Below are 20,156 nucleotides of genomic sequence, written 5' to 3' on the forward strand. Positions count from 1 at the left end.
CCTGACATGCTGAGGATCAGCAAATCCTTCTATGCCAGGCTGTACGACGTCAAGCCCACAGACAGCGCGGCCTCCCAGTCGTTCCTGTCACCTATCTCAGAGGTCTTAGACGACAGCGAACGGGAGAGTCTGGACCACCCGCTAACTCTGGACGAGATGACAAAGGCCGTCCGGTCCTTCGCGACGAGTAAAACTCCCGGAAGCGACGGCTTACCGGTCGAGTTGTATTCAGCTTTGTGGGACTGGATGGGCCCAGACCTGCTGGAAGTGTACGGGGGTATGCTTCTGGCCGGAAGCATTTCAGAATCGATGAGGAAAGGCATCATCATCCTCATCTACAAGCAGAAGGGGGAGAGGGAGGAAATCAAAAACTGGCGGCCCATTTCGCTGCTCAATGTGGACTACAAGATCCTGTCAAAGGTCATCGCCAACAGGGTCGTCTGCTCTTGAGCTGGTGATCCACCCGGACCAGACCTGCGCTGTTGCCGGCAGGAAGATCTCTGATAGCCTGGCGCTACTCAGGGATACGATCGCCTACGTGCGGGACAAGAGGTGGACACCTGCTTAATCAGCTTAGACCAGGAGAAAGCCTTTGACAGGATATCGCACACGTACCTGATGGACGTGCTCTCTAAGATGGGGTTTGGGGAGGGTATCCGCAATTGGATCCAGCTGCTCTACACAGACATCAGTAGTGCAGTTCTAATTAACGGGTGGGAAACTGAAAGCTTTCCGATCAGGTCTGGAGTCAGGCAAGGCTGTCCTCTCTCCTCTGTCTTGTTTGTGTGTTGTATCGAGCCCTTTGCCGGGTCTATCAGGAAGGATGCGGGCATTAGAGAGGTGATGATCCCAGGCAGCGGAGGCGCTTAGGTCAAGACCTCCCTGTACGTGGACGACGTGGCCATCTTTTGCTCGGATCCGCAGTCGGTCCGCAGATTGCTCACAATCTGCGACCAGTTTGAACTGGCCTCGGGAGGGAAGGTCAATCGCAGCAAAAGCGAGGCCATGTTCTTCGGCAACTGAGCCGACCGATCCTTTATTCCCTTCACCGTTAAGCCAGATTACCTGAAGTGTTGGGAATATGGTTCGGAGCAGATGGGGCGTGCGCCAAAAACTGGGAAGAGCGTATCGCCAAAGTGAAGCAAAAACTGGGATGGTGGAAGCTGCGCTTCCTCTCCATGGCAGGAAAGAACCTGGTCATCAGGAGTGAGGTGCTCTCGGGGTTGCTGCACATGGCACAGGTCTGGCCCATCCCTCGCTCCTGTGCCGCGGCAGTCACCCAGGCCATCTTCCACTTTGTCTGGAGTTCCAAAATGGAACGTGTCCACAGAGACACGATGTACAAATCTCTGGACAGTGGAGGAAAGGATGTTCCGAACGTGGCCCTCATCCTGATGGCCACTTTTGTGTGCGGCTGCATCAAGCTGTGCACAGACCCCTGGTACGCAAACACCAAGTATCACTACGTGCTGAGGTTCTACCTGTCCCCAGTGTTGCGAAGGATGGGTCTGGCCACGCTGCCGTGAAACGCCTCTACCAGTTGGACCATGCCTGTCCACCTGTCCTTCGTGGAAAAGTTTTTCAGAAAAAAACCCTTTGACCACAAGGCCATAAAGCAGTAAAGGCACGTAAGGTCCTGGACGCCCTACGAAAGGAGAGGGTGGACCCTGTCGGGTGGTTCCCCGAGCAGACTGTCGAACTCGTTTGGCAGAATGTCTCATCGCCAGAGCTTTCACACAAGCACCAAGACATAGCTTGGTTGGTGGTGAGGAGGGCCCTACCCATCAGATCCTTCATGCACAGCCGGGGTTTCAGAGACACGACACGGTGCCCCCGAGTCGGCTGCGGGGCAGACGAGACTGTCACCCATCTCCTTCAGGATTGCGCCTTTGCAAGGCAGGTCTGGAAGGAGATGCAGTGGTTGCTGTCGAGGTTCATCCCGAGCAGCTCCGTAACCCAGGACTCTGTGCTCTACGGGCTGTTCCCAGGGACACACACCGAGACAGACATCACCTGCTGCTGGAGGGCCATCAACTCGGTCAAAGACGCACTTTGGTCTTGCCGAAACTTGCTGGTCATTCAGAGCAAGATGTCCACATCTGCGTGTTGCAGACTGTCGCAATCCAAGGTCCAGGATTACGTGCTGAGGGACGCACTAAAAATTGGTGCAGTCGCCGCAAAGGCACGGTGGGGAAGGGCCACAGTTTAAAGCCCTTCCGCCATGATAAACCCAGGGGCTGGTATCAGTCTAAAATTCCCCTAGGGCTGTACTTGTAAACTTTTTGTATACATAGGTGTTTTCAAATCATGGTGCTCTATGTAGTGCCATGTATCATGCAAGTTCTGTTTAGTAATGTATGTTGCAAAGAAATGTAACTGTACCCTCACCCATTCCGTGTACCGTATAGTGCCACTAGTAAATTAATTTGATGACTGTATTATAATGTATCCTGGATTGTACCTCGAAGTGTAAAGCAAGCAAATGTATTGTACGGAATTGCTGACCACATCCAAATGTACTGAACTGCTTTCCAATGTATTGTGCAAATTTTTATATGAATAAAGTCTATTTTGAAATTTAAAAAAGTAACCTTCACAGCCACTGGCAATGCTGTCCTTGCCAGGTTGTAGTTGTGGCTGCAGCAGGTGGCAGTGAGGACGTCCTTGGTGAAGTGCAGATGTCTGACAGTGTTCCTCGCTGACGTTCAGGTAGGAGAATTGCTCCTTGAACACCCTGGGCGGGTATGGCCTGCTGCTGAGAGCCCTTCACCCCCTCCTCCCTCAGCTTGTCCTGCTGTGTCGCTGCTGCTCATTCTCCGTCTTGCCTGTTACTCAACTCATGTCTTTCATCATCATCTGCACCATTCCCCGTAGACTTCAGCAACTTTATAATTGTAGAACGCACCAAACACTCTAACAGCCAGTAGAAAACAACCAGCAACTAACCTATAAGAATGATGTAGGAGTAGGTCACTTGGCCCTTCGAGCCTACCTCACCATTCAATAAGATCATGGCTGATCTTCCACCTCATTCCACTTTCCTGTGATTCCCCTAAGAGTCCAACGATCTATCTATCTCAACCTTAAATATACTCAATGACTGAGCATCCACAGCCTGTTGGGGCAGAGAATTCCAAATACAGGTTGAACCTCCCTTATCCAGAACTCCCTTATCGCCCCCCCAGAAAGAACTCCCTTATCCAGAACCACCCCTCATCCAGCACCATTCCTGCCCATGGGGTGGTGCATTTTGCAGAACTACTGCCGACTCCCGCATGACCTGACCCCATGATCTCCCCACCCATGATCTCTCTGCCACACTGCCAGCCCCGATATCCCCTTGCTCAGTACTTGTAGTCCAATTTAACGTGACCTCCCCTCGTCCGGCAAAATCCCTTATCCAGCACAGGCCAGGTCCCAAGGGTGCCGGATAAGAGGTTCAACCTGTATTCACTACCAAGTGAGGAAATTCCTCTTCTCGGGGTTTGAAATGGCCAACCCCTTTATCCTGAGACTGTGGCCCCCTAGTTCTAGACTCTCCAGCCAGGGAACAACAACCTCTCAGCATCTACCCTGTCAATCCCCCTCAGAATCTTGTATGTTTCAATGAGATCACCTCATTCTTCTAAACTCCAGAGTATAGGCCAATTATACACAATCTTCCCATATAGGACAACCCTCTCATCCCAGGATCAATGTACTGAACCTTCGCTGCACTGCCTCTAAGGCAAGTATGACCTTCCTCAGATAAGGGAGACCAAAACTATGCTCTAGCCCCCTTGCAATAAAGGCCAACATGCAATTTGCCTTCCCAATTGCTTGCTGTTCCTACATGCTAGCTTTGTTTCCTGTATAACACCTAAATCTCTCTGAACACCAATATTTAATAGCTTATCGCCATTTTAAAAAACAAAGTCATTATCTGCACCAAGTTTTGTGTCCTCTGCATAGGCGTGCAGTCGGTCCCATTACCTTCTGCACAGGTGCAGTACCCCACAGTTGTGGCTACAGTGCAGCACAAACCAGGCTTTATTCAGCTCCGTGGAACAAGGCCCGTGAGAAGTTTGGATCAAAAGGGGGGTTGGGAGGGAAAATTGGAGAGCGAGGACGGAATCAGACAGGCCGGGGGGGTGTGTGAGAGGGAGTTGGAGACGGAGGGGGGGGGGGGGAGTGTGAGAGGGGGTCGGAGACGGAGGGGGGGGAATTGAACAGCTTGGGGGGGGGGGGGCAGGGGGAAGAGAATCAGAGACAGATCTGATGGGGGGGGGGGGGCAGATGGCAGGGTGACTGGAGGGAGGAAAAAACTCAGTTGGCGGAAGGGGGTAAAGAGAATAATGGGGAACGTGATGCAGGTCTAAAGGGGAGTTGACAGCAAGAACGTGATCCAGATGGTAAGACTGGACAAAATCCAGAAGTCACAACAGTGTCACTATTCACTTCATACCCAATAAACCTGTTAACCCACCATCTGTAGCAGGGTCAGGAACTTGGGCCGGGTGGGCAGGAACCTCTTTTGCGGGGGGGGGGGGGGGGGGGGGGCAGCGCAGGGGAAAGAGAAGGGGAAAGAGGGTCTTAACACACGAGAGTGATCCCTGTTCTGTTTGGAGTCAGAATGGCTCAAATTACACTTTGCAAAGAGCAACGGCTGGGTGTCTTATCCTCCAAGGGGACCAATCAGGACTTGTCAAGAGATTTAGGTGATAAAAATTTTAACATGTCCTTTAAAAAAGCTTTACTTTTCTATTCTTCCTACCAAGTGGGTGATACTCCCTTTAAATAGGGGTGTTCAGCAGTGAGCTAGAGGGCATTAGCTGGAGCGTTGAGCCCCAGCCTGTTTGCCTTCTGTACATCCCAGTTCTGGTACCATCCTAGTGAATCTTGTTGGACCTTCTCCAGTGCCATCATCATTTTTAATATGGAAACCAGAACTGCACAGCACTCCCCAAGTTTAGTCTAACCAAGGCGCTACACAAGTTTAACAACCTTTGCTTTTCTATTCTCTAAAATGACCACATGCTTTTAAAAACAGATTTATTAACCTTCGTCATTACTTTTAGCAATTTGTGTACTTGTACCCCTAGATCCAGGCCCCTGCCTGCCCCCTCAGGTGGATGTAGTCCTATGGCACTATTTCAACAAGAGCAGGGGAGTTATCCTTGGTGTCCCGGCCAATATTTATCCCTCAATCAACATCTGACCAGTATCACATTACTATTTCCCACATTACAAGTGACTACACTCCCAAAACATACTTTGTTGGCTGTAAAGCACCGAGACATACTGTGGTCGTGCAAGGCACCATAGAAATGCAAGTCTGTTTTGTAGCCAGCTTGCTATCCAGTGTACTAATTCTGCCTGCAGTCAGTCTACCGTGTGGGACCTTATCAAATGACCACGATAACCCAAATCACCACTGGAGTTTTGTTACTTCAAAAGAATTCAATCAGGTTGACCAAGTATGACCTTCCCTTTTGAAATCTGTGCCAATGACTCCATTTTGCTGTCAGAGTTGTGAGCCAATCTTCAATTGCTGGCAGTAAAAATTTCTATAGTTTTGGTTTCTATGGGCCCAAGTTTCCACACGCGCCTAGAACGGCGCAGTCCCGACCTGGACGCCTGTTTTTCGCGCCACAAAGTGCGCCTAAAAAAATCCTCCGTATTCTTCACCTACCTGTAGGTCCTCTGGCCCTCAGCGCAGCGTAGCATGAGCTGTGGGGGGGCGGAGCCAGGTCCCTGCACTGAAAACAGTGCCGGGACCTCTGCACATGCGCGCTACAGTGGGCACGCAAGTGCAGTAGCTCCAGGCACCCGAAGCACGCAGCCCATAGCCCTGACCGAATGGACTCACTGGGACTGCGTGAATAAGGCTCCTCCCACGGCCAGCTCCTGCTCCCCACCCCCCCCCTCCCCGACCCGACCCAACGCCACCTACCTGTAAATCTGGTGCTGGGACGTGCCCTGCCCGAAGTCTCGGGCTGGCCCGTTCAGCCTTCGGTCCCGAAAGGGCTGCCTGAAGCACTTTCACACAGGTAGGAAGATGGTTTATTTAATCTTTTCTTTGCTTATAAATGTTTATTCAGGTTGGATTTATTTGTATAATATTTGTATAAGTATAAATAAAGATTTATTATAGAATTTAGTGACTCCCCCCCCCTCGTTCTGGACGCCTAATTTGTAACCTGCGCCTGATTTTTTAATGTGTAGAACAGGTTTTTTCAGTTCTACAAAAATCTTCACTTGCTCCATTCTAAGTTAGTTTGGAGTACGTTTTCACTGTGGAAACTTTGAAATCAGGCGTCAGTGGCCGGACACGCCCCCTTTTGAAGAAAAAATTCTGTTCCAAAGTGGAACTGTTCTACCTGACTAGAACTGCAGAAAAAAAATGGAGAATTGCGATTTCTAAGATAGTCCGTTCTCCACCAGTTGCTCCTAAAAATCAGGCGCAAATCATGTGGAAACTTGGGCCCTATGTGTTGTTATTACAACCGAGTAAAGCTCCAATGTTTGTGGGAAATGAAAACAGGACATTTTGCCGAATGCCCAACCTGGCCAACAGTGAGGTTATGAAATGGACTCAACTTGCTTTTTAAATTCTTTTATTAACTTGAAGATATTGCAAACAAATCAATCAACAGGGATACATTGTAGCGTCATCCAAGAACATGCACCAAGGCATTACCACATCTTTCTTGTTGGCTGTCTTCAGAACATTACAGGGCAGGAGATGCCTGAAAAAATAATGTATACAGACAAACTTACAACCAGTATTATTCAGCAAGCTATGGGCTTGAGCACAGTAAGGCACATTGCACCATGAGTGGCCACAAGCCCAATCAACTCAGCCCCTAAAACCCAGCCTGATTTGTGCCTATATAGTTCTTATTCACTGGCTTGCTTTGTTTGAACACGGGGATGGGGCTGTTAGTCCCATTATCTAATGACAGTGAATCAATATTAAACCAAAACACTGCCTGCGTCAGCAATTTGAGATACCTGTGAAGTAGTGCAGAATACACCCACTTCTGCGGCTCCATGGTGTGGCCCCACAGACAAAAGTCTCCACCCCTTCTGACCAAGCCTAGTTGGTGCCAAGTTAGCCAACCACACTCATTTTAGGTGGCAAGGGTGCTAGAATTACACTGGCCACCTGTGGATTAGGCAGGGCCCTGGTGGAGATTGCCATCATGCAATCCCTAAAGGAAGTGCAGGATTAGGTTCCACTGCAATGCTCCTCACTGGCCCTATCCGCTTAAGACACAAACCTAACCCACTAAAGCAACAATAAATGGGAGGTCTAATCTCAGCAGTCAGATCCGTTTGAATTTTTCATCACGAGTGTCAGGTTCGGGATAGTGTCATCACTGATTAGACCACCGAGAAATAATATTCGACAGTGGAACCGATTTCGTTCAGCTACTATTGAACTTACCCTCCCACCAGAAGTACATGAAATGCTGCACTTACCCCAGGGCCATGGTAGAACCAGCTCCCATCCACTCCAGCTGCACTGTTGAAAACAATGAGAGGTATCTTATACACAGGCACTTCAACAGGGCAAATCAAATCTCGAGCAAGTGGCTTTGACCAATTTTCAAATTAGTTTATATGACCAGTATTGCAGCTTAACAAAATCAGATTTCAGACTAGTCACAAAAGCAGTTTGACTATTGAAGCTCAATATTACCTTTGGGCACCGACCGCTGCAAGTGTCAGATTAAGTCCAGGGAGTTTCTGTTCAGTGCAGCACAGGTACAATTAGGACACATCCTGTATATAGAAAGATTACCATTATGCAACATCAGACTAGTCACATTTACACACCACACCGCACATCAGTGCAGCAGGAAGCCAGCAGACATCGGCCGGTCGGTCAAATCTCAGCAGTCAGATCCGTTAAAGTTTTTCATCAGAACTTCAGGTACGGGATTTTTTCATCATTGATAAGACCAACAAGCAAGCTGAACCAGCTCGGGAAAAGGCTTTGCCAAGAACAGGGAGGGCTGCAACATCTTGTGTTTGAATAATCTAACAAGAGTGACCAGACCGGCCAGGCTAATATGCCAAGGTGAGAGGGCAGTCAGCACTTGGGAAGCTGCTCCCACTGACCTGAGAAAGGGAAAACTTACAACTGCTTAAGCAGATTTAGACAACAAAATAACTGGAGCAATCTCTTGCTGGAATGAAGCAGTAGAACACTTGTACAATCCCTAGAGGCAAACAGTGCTCTTAACCAGAGGTGACTGTGGCAATGCAGGCCACCAACACACTGCAAAACAACTTGTATTTAACAGTGAAACATCCCCAAGGCACTTCATAGGAGCATTATGTGGAAAAGAATTTGACACCAAGTCACACAAGTAGAAATTAGAACAAGTGACCAAAAGCTTGACCAAAGAGGTAGGTTTTAAGGAGCGTCTTGAAGGAGGAAAGAGAGGTAGAGTGGCAGAGAGGTTTAGGCAGGGAATTCCAGAGCTTGGAGTCTAAGGCAACAAAAGGCACGGCCACCAATGGTTGAGCAATTATAATCAGGGATGCTCAAGAGGGCAGAATTAGAGGAGCGTAGACATCTCAGGAGGTTGTGAGGCTGAAGGAGGTTACAGAGATAGGGAGGGGCTATCCTTGGAGGAATTTGAAAATAAGGATGAGAATTTTGAAATCAAGGTGTTGCTCAACCAGAAGCCAACAAAGACCGGTAATCAGGACTGGTAAAGGGCCAGGACAGTCTAGCTTCTAAGCCAAGACTGTTACATAACAAAAAAATTAAAATCAGGTATGTAATGCAAGTGTTACACTCAACTTCAGCTGACAGAACCTCCCTTTACCAAGGATGGGCACATTGCACCGACCCCTGCACATGCCCCACAAGGATCATTATCACTCCTCATTGAAAATTACACTCCCAGAAAACCAACCGTTTAATTATTCAGTTATTAAAGCAGACAACATTTGAGGAAAACTAATTACCTGTGTCCATCGCTAAGCAAAGACCCAAACCTCTGGAGGGTAAGCCATTACGTAGGAGTAATTCTGTGCCTGCAGGTAAATCGATATCTAATTGGGAGGGAGGGAGAGTGCCGTTAGAGGCCATTTTGCAACAGTGAGACAAGTCAGAGTTGGTCAAATCTCAGCAGTCAGATCCGTTATGTTTTTCATCAGAACTTCAGGTTCGGGATTTGTTCATCATTGATAAGACCAAGAACCCAGAGAACAAAGCCACCGAGCATCCATACAAGCGTTACATTTCATTTATGCCCAACTTCACCCCCACATCTCCCTCGCTATCATGTGGAATGTTTAATAAAAAATAGTCAACTAAGGGCGAGAGAAGAGGCAGGAAAGGTGAAAAAGTCTTGGATTTATACAGCACCTTTTATGACCACTGGATGTCTCAAAGCACTTTACAGCCAATGAAGTACTTTTGGAGTGGTCACTGTTATAATGTGGGAAACGCGGCAGCCAATTTGCACACAGACAGCAATGTGATAATGACCAGATAATCTGTTTTGGTGATGTTGAGGGATAAATATTGGCCAGGACACCGGGGATAACTCCCCTGCTCTTCTGCGCAATGCCGCCATGGGATCTTTTACACCCACTTGAGGGGGCAGACGGGACCTCGGTTTAATGTCTCATCCGAAAGTGCAGCATTCCCCCAGCACTGCACTGGAATGTCAGTCTAGATTTATGTGCTCAAGTTCCCGGAGTGGGACTCTGACCCAGGCGAGAGTGTGTGCTGCCCATGGAGTCACAGCGAGGTGAAGAGACATGTGCCAAAGACACTGGTGGCACTGCAGATGAGTGTGCAAGAATGCAGAAAAATGACTTTCACCATTAATGAGTTCAGGGTTAACTAGAATTTGATTGGAGGAGCACAGGCTTCTGCAGGTGATGAGGAGCATGGATTAGGATTTCACGGCAATGGGAGGGGATTAGGGTATAACCAGGCTATGCTCAAAGGATGGAAAATGCAGCCTGGGTGAGACTGAAGGAATACCAGAGTTAGGAAGGTCACTTGCAGATTGAGCAAGAGTCAAAGGCTGCAGATCACTGGTACAGCCCATTGTGCCGGACCTTGTTCTGTGTGCTACCTTTTGAAACAAACAGGGCTGCAGTGCCCAGCCAAATCTATATAAACTTAAGAGATCATAGGGACAAAACTGTACGTCAACTCTGGGAAATGGTCAGAATTAGACCACCCACAAGGCACTAGGTTGTATTGCACATGTCCTGCTGTCAGTTGGAAACACAAGGGTCAACGCCCAATTTAGGCTCAACACTGCAATGCAGTACTGAAGGAGTGCTGCATTATCAGATGTAATATTCTATTAAGCCATTAAAACTGAGGCCCATTCAAAAGGTGTAAAAAACTCAGTACGATTAAGAGGATAAATTTATCAACAAAAAAGTGAAAGGGCTAGGACAGATTTAAAAAAAAAGGAATACAGATAAATAAAAAAGGCCACAGGGAAACACAAGAACATAAGAAATAGATACAGGAGTAGGCCATACGGCCCCTTCGAGCCTGCTCCACCATTAAATAAGATCATGGCTGATCTGATCACGGGATCAACTCCATTTCCCAGTCCACTCCCCATAACCCCTTATTGATTAAGAAATGGTCTATTTCTGTCTTAAATTTATTCAATGTTTAACAGAGATCAAACAGGGCACAATAAACACACGTTCTTTCTCTGCAATAGTTTGGGCACTGCTGCAGCTGCTACAAATGGCCCTTTCCCTCTGAAAAAGAGGAACTTCCATTAATAGCTGCTGTAAAACACTGCACGGGCAGGATCAAGCTTGAATGATGGCTCACCCCAAAAAGCTTCATAACATTGATTATAGATCAAAGGTAACTGGTCACTTGGGCAAGATACCTGAAGCTACACCCGAGTGGCCATAGGGGAAGGAAGGAGAAAACATTGCAACTATGTTAAAAACATGAATGATTTTCACATACCTATGCTCAGAGTCCTGACTTCCAGTCTGTATAGTCATTGTGCCCACACACCTAGAAGCACACAGAAAAAACCCCAGCTATTTAAAAGTGCCTCAAACCAGGCTGGCAGTTGTGAAGTCAGCAGACAATGGTTGGTCAAATCTCAGCAGTCAGATCCGTATGCTTTCTCATCAGACTTTCAGGTTCAGGATTTGTTTCATCATTGACAAGACCAAGTACCAATATGCTAGAAGCTCGATGGGGGGGAAAATGACCTTTGCACACATTACATTAAGTACAGACACCCTGGTATAACAGCCCAAGATTTGAATGGACTGGTTCAGAACCCCAGCAATCCAATCCATCTTATGCAGCCACAGCACTTATACACCTTTCTCCACTTTTATGCTGAGATGTGGCTCCAGATAGGGTCCCTGGAAACTGTTGCCCGAAACCTTGAAAATAATCGCCATTCTGAACTTTTGCACGGGCTCTTTCAACAGGTAATGGTGACAATAGAAGCACATGCAGGAAATAAAGTAAGCAGTTTGATGGAGGAGTTAAGTGACATTTACTACAGATTACATGGGAAAAGAGAAAGTAGTCAATTGAGAACTACGTGGTGTAAAATTCTAGAGCAGGGAGTTCTCAATGGAGAACGGTCCTTCCTCATGACACCACCAAAAAAGCTCAACTGCTCATTTCATTTAAACTTGGGATCTTGCTGTGCATGTGGGCCAGAACATGTCAGCAAGCAGCTGCATGTGGGAATGGACTGGGACATCCCATTGGCAGGTGTATATTATGTGGTTCCTGAGTAGATAGAAAGGACCGGTTTCCCTTGGCAGAGGAGTCAACAACCAGGAGGCATAGATTTAAAGTACTTGGTCGGAGGGTTAGAGGGGAAATTTCTTCACCCAGAGGGTTGTGGGGGTCTGGAACTCACTGCCTGAAAGGGTGGTAGAGGCAGAAACCCTCACATTTAAAAAGTACATTGATGTGCACTCGAAGTGCTGTAACCTACGGGGCTACGGACCCAGAGCTGGAAAGTGGGATTAGGCTGGATAGCCCTTTGTCGGCCAGTGCGGACACGATGGGCCAAAATGGCCCCTTTCCGTGCTGTAAATTTCTATGATTCTGCGAAGGGTGGAGAACCAGGACACAGATTTAAAGCGATTGGGGAAAGAACCAAAGGCGACATAAGGGAAATGTTATTTTACGCAGCGAGTGGTTAGGATCTGGAATGCTCTGCTCGATAGGGTGGTGGAGGCAGACTCAATCGTGGCTTTCAAAAGGGAGTTGGATCAGTAGCTGAAGGCAGAGAGTGCAGGGCTCCGGGGAGTGGGACTGGCTGTAAACACTGCCTGACTGTATCCCGGGACACAACACACACCGCGGCCCGGCCACTGACACTGAGTAAGCGGCCTTCCCGGTCCGCCCGGGGACAGGGCATGGGAGCTCACACCGACAGGGAGTGGCTGCAGGCCCCGCGGACACAGATATTACCCCCAGGTCCCGGGACACAGATATAGATTATAGATCTCGATCTCGCGCGCTCGCGCTCTCTCTCTCTCTCTCTCTCCCCCTCCCCCGCTCCCCGCTCCCTCACTCACCGCTCGCTCCCCGGGACAAAGGCCGAGCCCAATGGCCGCCCGCCTTATATACCCGGCCCGCCTCTGGGTACCGCGCCTGCGCGCTGGGGACTGTGGGCGGGGCCCTGCTCCTGTCCCCGGGGGGTCCTGCCTGCTCCTGCCCCGGGGAGGCCCTGCCCCTGACCCAGTGGGGGGCGGGGTACTGTCTGACTGCAGTCTGACCACCAGCAGGTCGGCCCAAGCTCTCATTCTGCTCCCAAACCTGCTTTATTCTGTTTGGGGAGCATTTTAAATAGGATCACGATTCGATGTATATTTATTATGGAACTGGGAGTCAGCAGTATAAAATGTTAATGAACTTAAGAAATAGGAGCCGGAGTAGGCCATTCAGCCCCTCGAGCCTGCTCCGCCATTTATTACGATCATGGCTGATCATCGACCTCGACGTCACCTTCCCGCCCGATCCCCATATCCCTTCATTCCACGAATATCAATCTCAGCATCCACAGCCCTTTGGGGTAGACTATTCCAAAGATTCACCACCACCTGACTGAAGAAATTCCTCCTCATCTCAGTTTTAAATGGGTGGCCCCTTATTCGAAAACTCTGTCCCCCTAGTTTTAGTTTCCCCTATGAGTGGAAATATCCTCTCTGCATCCACCTTGTCGAGGGTTGGTGACCAGATAGCACAGAAAGCTTGAGCAGGTTGGGCCTATACTCATTGGAGTTTAGAAGACTGATGGGTGATCTTATTGAAATGTATAAGATTCTGAGGGGGCTTGAGAGAGTAGATGCAGAGAGGATGTTTCCCCTCATGGGGGAATAGAAACATAGAAAATAGATGCAGGAGTAGGCCATTCGGCCCTTCGAGCCTGCACCACCATTCAATAAGCTCATGGCTGATCATTTTTGCAATTTCAGTACCCCTTTCCTGCTTTCTCTCCATACCCCTTGATCCCTTTAACCGTAAGGGCCACATCTACGGCCAGATCAGCCATGATCTTGTTGAGTGGCGGAGCAGGCTCGAGGGGCTAGATGGCCTACTCCTGTTCCTAATTCTTATCTAACTCCCTTTTGAATATATCTAACGAACTGGCCTCAACAACTTTCTGTGGTCGAGAATTCCACAGGTTCACAACTCTCTGAGTGAAGAAGTTTCTCCTCATCTCGGTTCTAAATGGCTTACCACTTATCCTTAGACTGTGACCCCTGGTTCTGGACATCCCCAACATCGGGAACATTCTTCCTGCATCTAACCTGTCTAATCCCGTCAGAATTTTATATGTTTCTATGAGATCCCCTCTCATTCTTCTAAATTCCAGTGAATATAAGCCGAGTCGATCCAGTCTTTTTTCATATGTCAGTCCTGCCATCCCGGGAATCAGTCTGGTGAACCTTCGCTGCACTCCCTCAATAGCAAGAATGTCCTTGTTCAGATTTGGAGACCAAACTGCACACAATACTCAAGGTGTGGCCTCACCAAGGCCCTGAACAACTGCAGTAAGATCTCTCTGCTCCTATACTCAAACTCTCTCGCTATGAAGGCCAGCATGCCATTTGCCTTCTTCACCGCCTGCTGTACCTGCATGCCAACTTTCAATGACTGATGTACCATGACGCCCAGGTCTCGTTGCACCTCCTCAATTCCTAATCTGTCACCATTCAGATAATATTCCGCCTTCCTGTTTTTGCCATCAAAGTGGATAACCTCACATTTATCGACATTATACTGCATCTGCCATACATTTGCCCACTCAGCTAACCTGTCCAAGTCACTTTGCAGTCTCTTAGCATCCTCCTCACAGCTCACACTGTCACCCAGCTTAGTGTCATCTGCAAACTTGGAGATATTACATCTAGAACTAGGGGGCATAGTTTCAGAATAGGGGGTCGTCCATTTAAAACAGGTAAGAGGAGTAATTTCTTCTCTCAGAGGGTGGTGAATCTGTGGAATTCTCTGCCCCAGAGAGCTGAATATATTTAAGGTGGAGATAGACAGATTTTTGAGCGATAAGGGAGTGAAGGGTTATGGGGAGCGGGCAGGGAAGTGGAGTTCAGGCCAAGATCAGGTCAGCCATGATCTTATTGAATGGTGGAGCAGGCTCGAGGGGCCAGGTGCCCTCCTCCTGCTCCTATTTCTTTTGTTCTTACTTAAGATAATTGGCAAAAGAACCAGAGGGGTGATGAGGAGGATTCTTTATATGCAGCGAGACGTTATTATCCAGAATGCACTGCCCGACAGGGTGGTAGAAGCAGATTCAACCAAAGCTTGCAAAAGGGAATTGGATTAATACTCGAAAAGGAGAAACTTGCAGGGCTTTGGGGAAGGACCAGGGACATGGGGTTAAAAGGATAGCTCCTTTAACGTGCAGGCACAGGCACTCCCTATCAGTTGAAACAAAGTCGTCGACACTTTTGATTCCTCCATATCCAGTTGTTCCTGTAGGGATGATTTGAGGGAGATGTTTCTGTGCTCGATAGAGTTAAGATGATATCCCACACAGTGGTCCTTGTGACCTCAGTGGTGGCTCAGGATATAACTGCATGGTAAAAACACCCATCCCATTGTAAACATAAGAACATAGGAAATAGCAGCAGGAGTAGGTCATTTGGCCCTTCGAGCCTGCTCCGCCATTTAATAAGATCATGGCTGATCTGATCTTGGCCTCAACCCCACTTCCCTGCCCGCTCCCCATAACCCTTTATTCCCTTATCGCTCAAAAATCTCTCTATCTCCACCTTAATTCCATTCAGTGCAGAAGACTTTTCATGCAACCCATGCATACTAAAGTCTAGTCATGGCTCAGACCACCTGAGTGATAGTTTAGAACCAGTAGATTGTGTCTTATTGTTTTGTCACCGTATTCCACCCTTACACCTTGGTATGTTTGCCTGTCAGTGGATTTTCTTCAAACTTAAGCAAGGGTTTGTCCCACAGTTAAACCGTTTCACAATGCACGTATCTGAAGAGCATGGGGTGGAAATTCGGTCGGAGGCTAATTAGGGCGCTAATGGTGGCGGGACGGTAAATCTTTACGCCAGGAAATGGTTTGCGTCTGCAGCCACAAAATTCACCAGCTGGGCCCTGAGTGTGGGGCGGAGCGCTAAGGGAGGCGTGGCACTAGGCCGGCTGAGCAAATGAAAATCCCCAGCTTGACAGCCGGCCTCGGAGCGACCTAAGAGAGGCTTCCATGGGGAAAAAAAAATCGCCAAAAACCCACAACAAACTTTCCCAGTACCTTGCTCACCCCATGTCAAGATAAATCGCAAAAATAAAAATAAAACAATCACACTTGCGTCGTGTATTCATTCCTCCCTCACCGCCGCTGGAACAGCTTGGACCGCCTGCTTTCCCAGGCGGTCCCACCAGGGCGCGCTATGGGGCACTGCAGGGTCAGCGCCAAACAAAAATGATCGCGTTATCGCAACCGAGGGCGTTGCACGCCGGCTTGACGCTCCCGGACGGTACTGTTCCGCGCCCCCGCAAAACCGGCACCAAATTTCCCGGCCGGGGCGCTGGAAGCTGGGCGCCTGCCCAGAACTTATTTGCCTATCCATTACCGCCTCTTCGGGGCGCCAATAATGGCGCAAGCCCAACGAAAATCCAGCCCCTGGTGTGTCACTCAGTGAGGTAATGACAGTGCTAACGCTTCCTTTAGACAGAGTGGAATGATGCTGCCCGTAACATTTCTCACGGTATACCAGAGAAGGCAGTACATTGCTGCATTGCAATAAAACTACAAGCAGCCATATTTTCTCCATTGCTCACAGCACCTGAACTACTTCACTGTAAATATTCCTGGAAAGAACTCTCAGAAAGTTGAGAGGCTATCAGTAGATATTAATGATCAATGAATTTAAAACAAATATCAGGAACAATCTCTTCATTCAAAAACACCAAATGCTTGAAAGGGTTTTGTGCCTGGTACAGATGTCTGCATTGATTTGAATGTGCGATTATATTAACATGGTGAAACTGTGTGCTTAATTTCAATCATTAATTCATTTCCAGACCACAAGAATGAAAATGACAAATAGTAATGAGAAATGTCATTCACAGTAACAGATTCTGACATCCATATTTATCAAGTGTTTGCTGCCTTTGAGTTGCTGTGACTGGGTGTGTCAAATTGGGCATTAAAATAACTCATTATAGAAACACTCGCCATTTCTCAGGTCACTGTTGCGGCTATGGATAGACTGTCTAAAGGTGATGATAGTTAACAGACAGCCGAGGCGAATCTATTCCCTGAGTAGGTCATGGTTGTAAGGACTAACTTAATTGCACAGTATTTTAATTCAACGTACAAATATATCAAAACGGAAGGATGGGAAGAGACCAGCTGGTTTATTAGGTCTGTCCGATACTGTTAGGGTGCAACTTATGCACGGCACGACCCACACACAACAGGCAACCCTTCCCCCAACCAACTCCCTACCTCAACCAACCCCCTCCCTCAACCAACCTCCCCAACCCTCCCTCCAACCAACCCTCCCCCAACCCCCTCCCCAACCAACCCCCTCAATCCTCCCAACTCCTCCCCGCAACCAACCCTCCCCCTACCCCCTTCCTCAATCAACCCCACCAAACCCCTCCCCTCAACCAAGCCCCTCCCTCAACCAACCCCCCAACCAACACCCTCCAATCAACTCCCCCAACCCGCTCCCTCAACCCTCCCCCCAACCAACCCCCCAACCCCCTCCCTCAACCAATCCCCCCAACTCCCCAATCCCTCTCCCCCCTGCAATGCCCCCCGTTTCACTGTTTTTTACCGCAGCTGTGGTTGAGGCCGCCTCTTTTGCGAAATTCCGCTCTGTTGTTTTTTATTCGAATCGGGAAGTTGGGGATGGTGAGGGGGGTGAGTAAACGAGGGGCAAATACGGGATGGTGGCAGCACCTGAGGGGCGTAAGTTGGGGGCGGTGTGCAGTGACCATGGCGATGACGTCATCATAGCGCCAAGTCATCACGGCTCACCCTTCATAAAGGGGAAAGCCTCCGCGATTATAAAACTTTGGCCCACCGGGCCACCAGGGAGAATTTCGACTGGGCCAGCGGCCTGGCACCCAAGAGGGGGAGCCAGGCTGCCTGTTGGCGGCCCGGCCGAACCCGGGGGGCATAATTGTCGGGCTGACCTGGCAGGCGGCCAACAAAAACAACATGGCGGCAGCGGCAGTGCGCCCTCCCCTTTAAGGGAAGCCGCACTGCCGCTGCAGAAGTCCTCAGCCTCACTGGACCACAGGGAAAAACAGGTTTTGGCACCGCCGGACAGGCTGAAGAATTCCCGAGGGGAATGTCGCCGTCGGGGGATAGATTGGCGGTGTGCACGGTGATGACGCGCTTAACACGGATCGGCAGCAGCAGAGCGGTAAGGGGGGGATCGGGGCACCGCCGGGAAAACTCGGGAGTGCAATTGGGCTCGCAGCGGCCATTCCACGAAAAGTTGGGGGGTGGGGGAGGTGCGACGGTTTGCGGGGAGGTGGGGGAACGGATTGCGGAGGGGAAGCAAAGTATCGCGGGGAGGGGCGGCCATGGATCGCGGCGAAGGGGGGGCAATGGATCGCGGGAAGGGTGGGGGCCATGGATTATGAGGAGGGGGCTATGGATCGTGGGGAGGGGGGTCATGGATCACGGGAAGGGGTGGCAAAGGGGGGCGATGGATCGCGGGGAGAGTGGGGGCCATGGATCGTGAGGAGGGGGCCATGGATCGCGGGGAGGGGGGGTGCATGGATCATGAGGAGGGGGGGCGAAACGGGGCGATGGATCGCGGGGTGGGTGGGGGCCATGGATCATGAGGAGGGGGCCATGGATCACGGGGAGGGGGGGTGGCATGGATCGTGAGGAGGGGACATGGATCGCGGGGAGGGGGGGGGGGCATGGATCGCAGGCGCCTCCTATTAGCTGCAGGCTTTTCCACGGCCGATGATTGGCCGGTGCAACATTTAAAATGGAAATAAAATAAGAGGCACACAGACTCATGAAAATATTTAAAAGACCAACCTGCCTCCTGGGAGCAAGTTGGTTTCCCACTAATATTCCCTCTGAGTTTGGTTTGGCCCGCACGGCCCCTTTAACAAGGCATTCAAAATTCCCCGCATGTGCGATGTTTCTATTTAAAAGCCAGCTCACTGTCTGTGTGCGCCTACTGAGCGCAGCTTAAAGAGAACGTCATTACCAACCCCGTCCTGCTTCCGTTAAGACCGGAAGTGGGTGGGTACAGGTTTGAGATTGTTATCAAAAATCAAAAAGCTTAAAGCTAGCCTGCACCTCTTAAAGGCAGTCCACACCGCTTAAAGGCGAGCTGCCTTCTGGTGATCAAAAATGTTAAAACTGCTTCAGCGCAAACAAAATGTCTCAACAAGCCAGGGAAATAGCACCCAGGGTCTAGGACACCACACTCGAGGTCTTTGTGCAGAAGGTGAACCATCAAAAAGAGGTCCTCTACCCACAGTGGGTCAGGAGGCTTTACAGAAAGAAGGTTGTGGGACCAGATTGCCGAGGCGGTCAAAGCCAGCAGTGCTACCCACAGGATGTGGCTCCAGTGCCCAAAGACATTTCATAACTGTTAAGTCCTGACTCTAATGTACTGACTTACATAAGACACATGCTGAAGTCAAGGTCACTCAGGACCTGCACCTTTAATTCCAGCTCTCCAGTGCTGTACTTGCCTGAGACCTCCCGTTATATACCTCAGTGGGACAGGTATGGAGTGTCTCCTGCAAGTGCACCCCTGGTGGTAAGGTATGCTTATTGTTACAGGTCATATCCAGTTACAGTCATATATAGCATGGTAAGATACAGTTATATACAGAAATGTGAGATACATGACATCACCCTCCCCCAAGGTCTTATTGCCGATACAGATTCAGTCTCTCAGGTGGTCTGCACTCTCGCGTGGAGCGTCTTAGTTGTGGTTCAGTTGTTTGCCTTGGTGCCTGTTTTTCGTTCGGTGTGATTGCTGGTATCTCGCCTGGGCTGTCTGTTTCGTTCGGTGTGATTGCTGGTATCTCGCCTGGGCTGTCTGTTGAGACTGCCCTTTCCTCAGGTTGTTCCACCTGTCTGTCCACCAGATGTGGCGTGAGTTCCACATTGTAGTCTGCCTCTGGTTCTTCAGTGTTATCAGTGAATCTACATTTTACTTGGTCTACATGCCTCCGGCAGGTTTGGCCATTGTCCATTTGTACAACCAGTAGCCTGTATCCCTCTTTGTCTGTTACTGTCCCTGCAATCATTTGGGACCCCGGCCATAGTTTAGCACAAACACTTTGTCCCCTATCTCATTCCACCTCCCCCTCGAATTTCGGTCATGGTACTCAGTTAGCTTTTGACGCTTAGCCTCAACAATTTCATGCATGTCTGAGAGGATTAACGAGAGCCTGGTCTTTAAGGTTCGTTTCATCAATAGTTGCGCGGGGGGAACCCCAGTCAACGAATGCGGACGAGATCTGTATGCCAGCAGCAGTCGCGACAGGCGGCTCTGCAGCGTGGGACCTTGGATTCTGAGCATGCCTTGTTTAATGATCTGCACTGCTCACTCCGCCTGGCCATTGGAGGCCGGCTTGAAAGGTGCCGTCTTAACGTGATTTATACCGTGGTTAACTATAAAATCGTGAAATTATGCGCTGG

At 49.3% G+C, this 20,156-nt stretch overlaps 1 long non-coding RNA gene and 4 other non-coding genes across 6 annotated transcripts; all 5 read right to left on the minus strand.

The window, feature by feature from the left end:
• Positions 1-6,579: 6,579 nt before the first annotated feature.
• Positions 6,580-18,570, minus strand: LOC139273289 (uncharacterized). 2 transcript variants are annotated; one of them, XR_011595060.1, is made up of 6 exons: positions 18,531-18,570; positions 10,961-11,011; positions 8,965-9,051; positions 7,685-7,767; positions 7,465-7,507; positions 6,580-6,728 (listed from the first exon to the last, which is right to left on the minus strand). It is a non-coding gene; the product is annotated as an uncharacterized lncRNA (long non-coding RNA). The 2 variants fall into 2 exon arrangements; XR_011595059.1 differs by lacking the exon at positions 18,531-18,570 and adding an exon at positions 12,553-12,577.
• On the minus strand, positions 7,298-7,367 carry LOC139274493 (small nucleolar RNA SNORD50). Its single transcript, XR_011595546.1, has one exon. It is a non-coding gene; the product is annotated as a small nucleolar RNA SNORD50 (small nucleolar RNA).
• On the minus strand, positions 7,875-7,943 carry LOC139274491 (small nucleolar RNA SNORD50). The gene has a single exon (XR_011595545.1). It is a non-coding gene; the product is annotated as a small nucleolar RNA SNORD50 (small nucleolar RNA).
• On the minus strand, positions 9,122-9,189 carry LOC139274490 (small nucleolar RNA SNORD50). The gene has a single exon (XR_011595544.1). It is a non-coding gene; the product is annotated as a small nucleolar RNA SNORD50 (small nucleolar RNA).
• On the minus strand, positions 11,100-11,168 carry LOC139274494 (small nucleolar RNA SNORD50). Its single transcript, XR_011595547.1, has one exon. It is a non-coding gene; the product is annotated as a small nucleolar RNA SNORD50 (small nucleolar RNA).
• Positions 18,571-20,156: the final 1,586 nt, after the last annotated feature.

The sequence above is a fragment of the Pristiophorus japonicus genome, chromosome 9, assembly GCF_044704955.1.
Source record: "Pristiophorus japonicus isolate sPriJap1 chromosome 9, sPriJap1.hap1, whole genome shotgun sequence".
Classification (NCBI taxonomy): Eukaryota; Metazoa; Chordata; class Chondrichthyes; family Pristiophoridae; genus Pristiophorus; species Pristiophorus japonicus.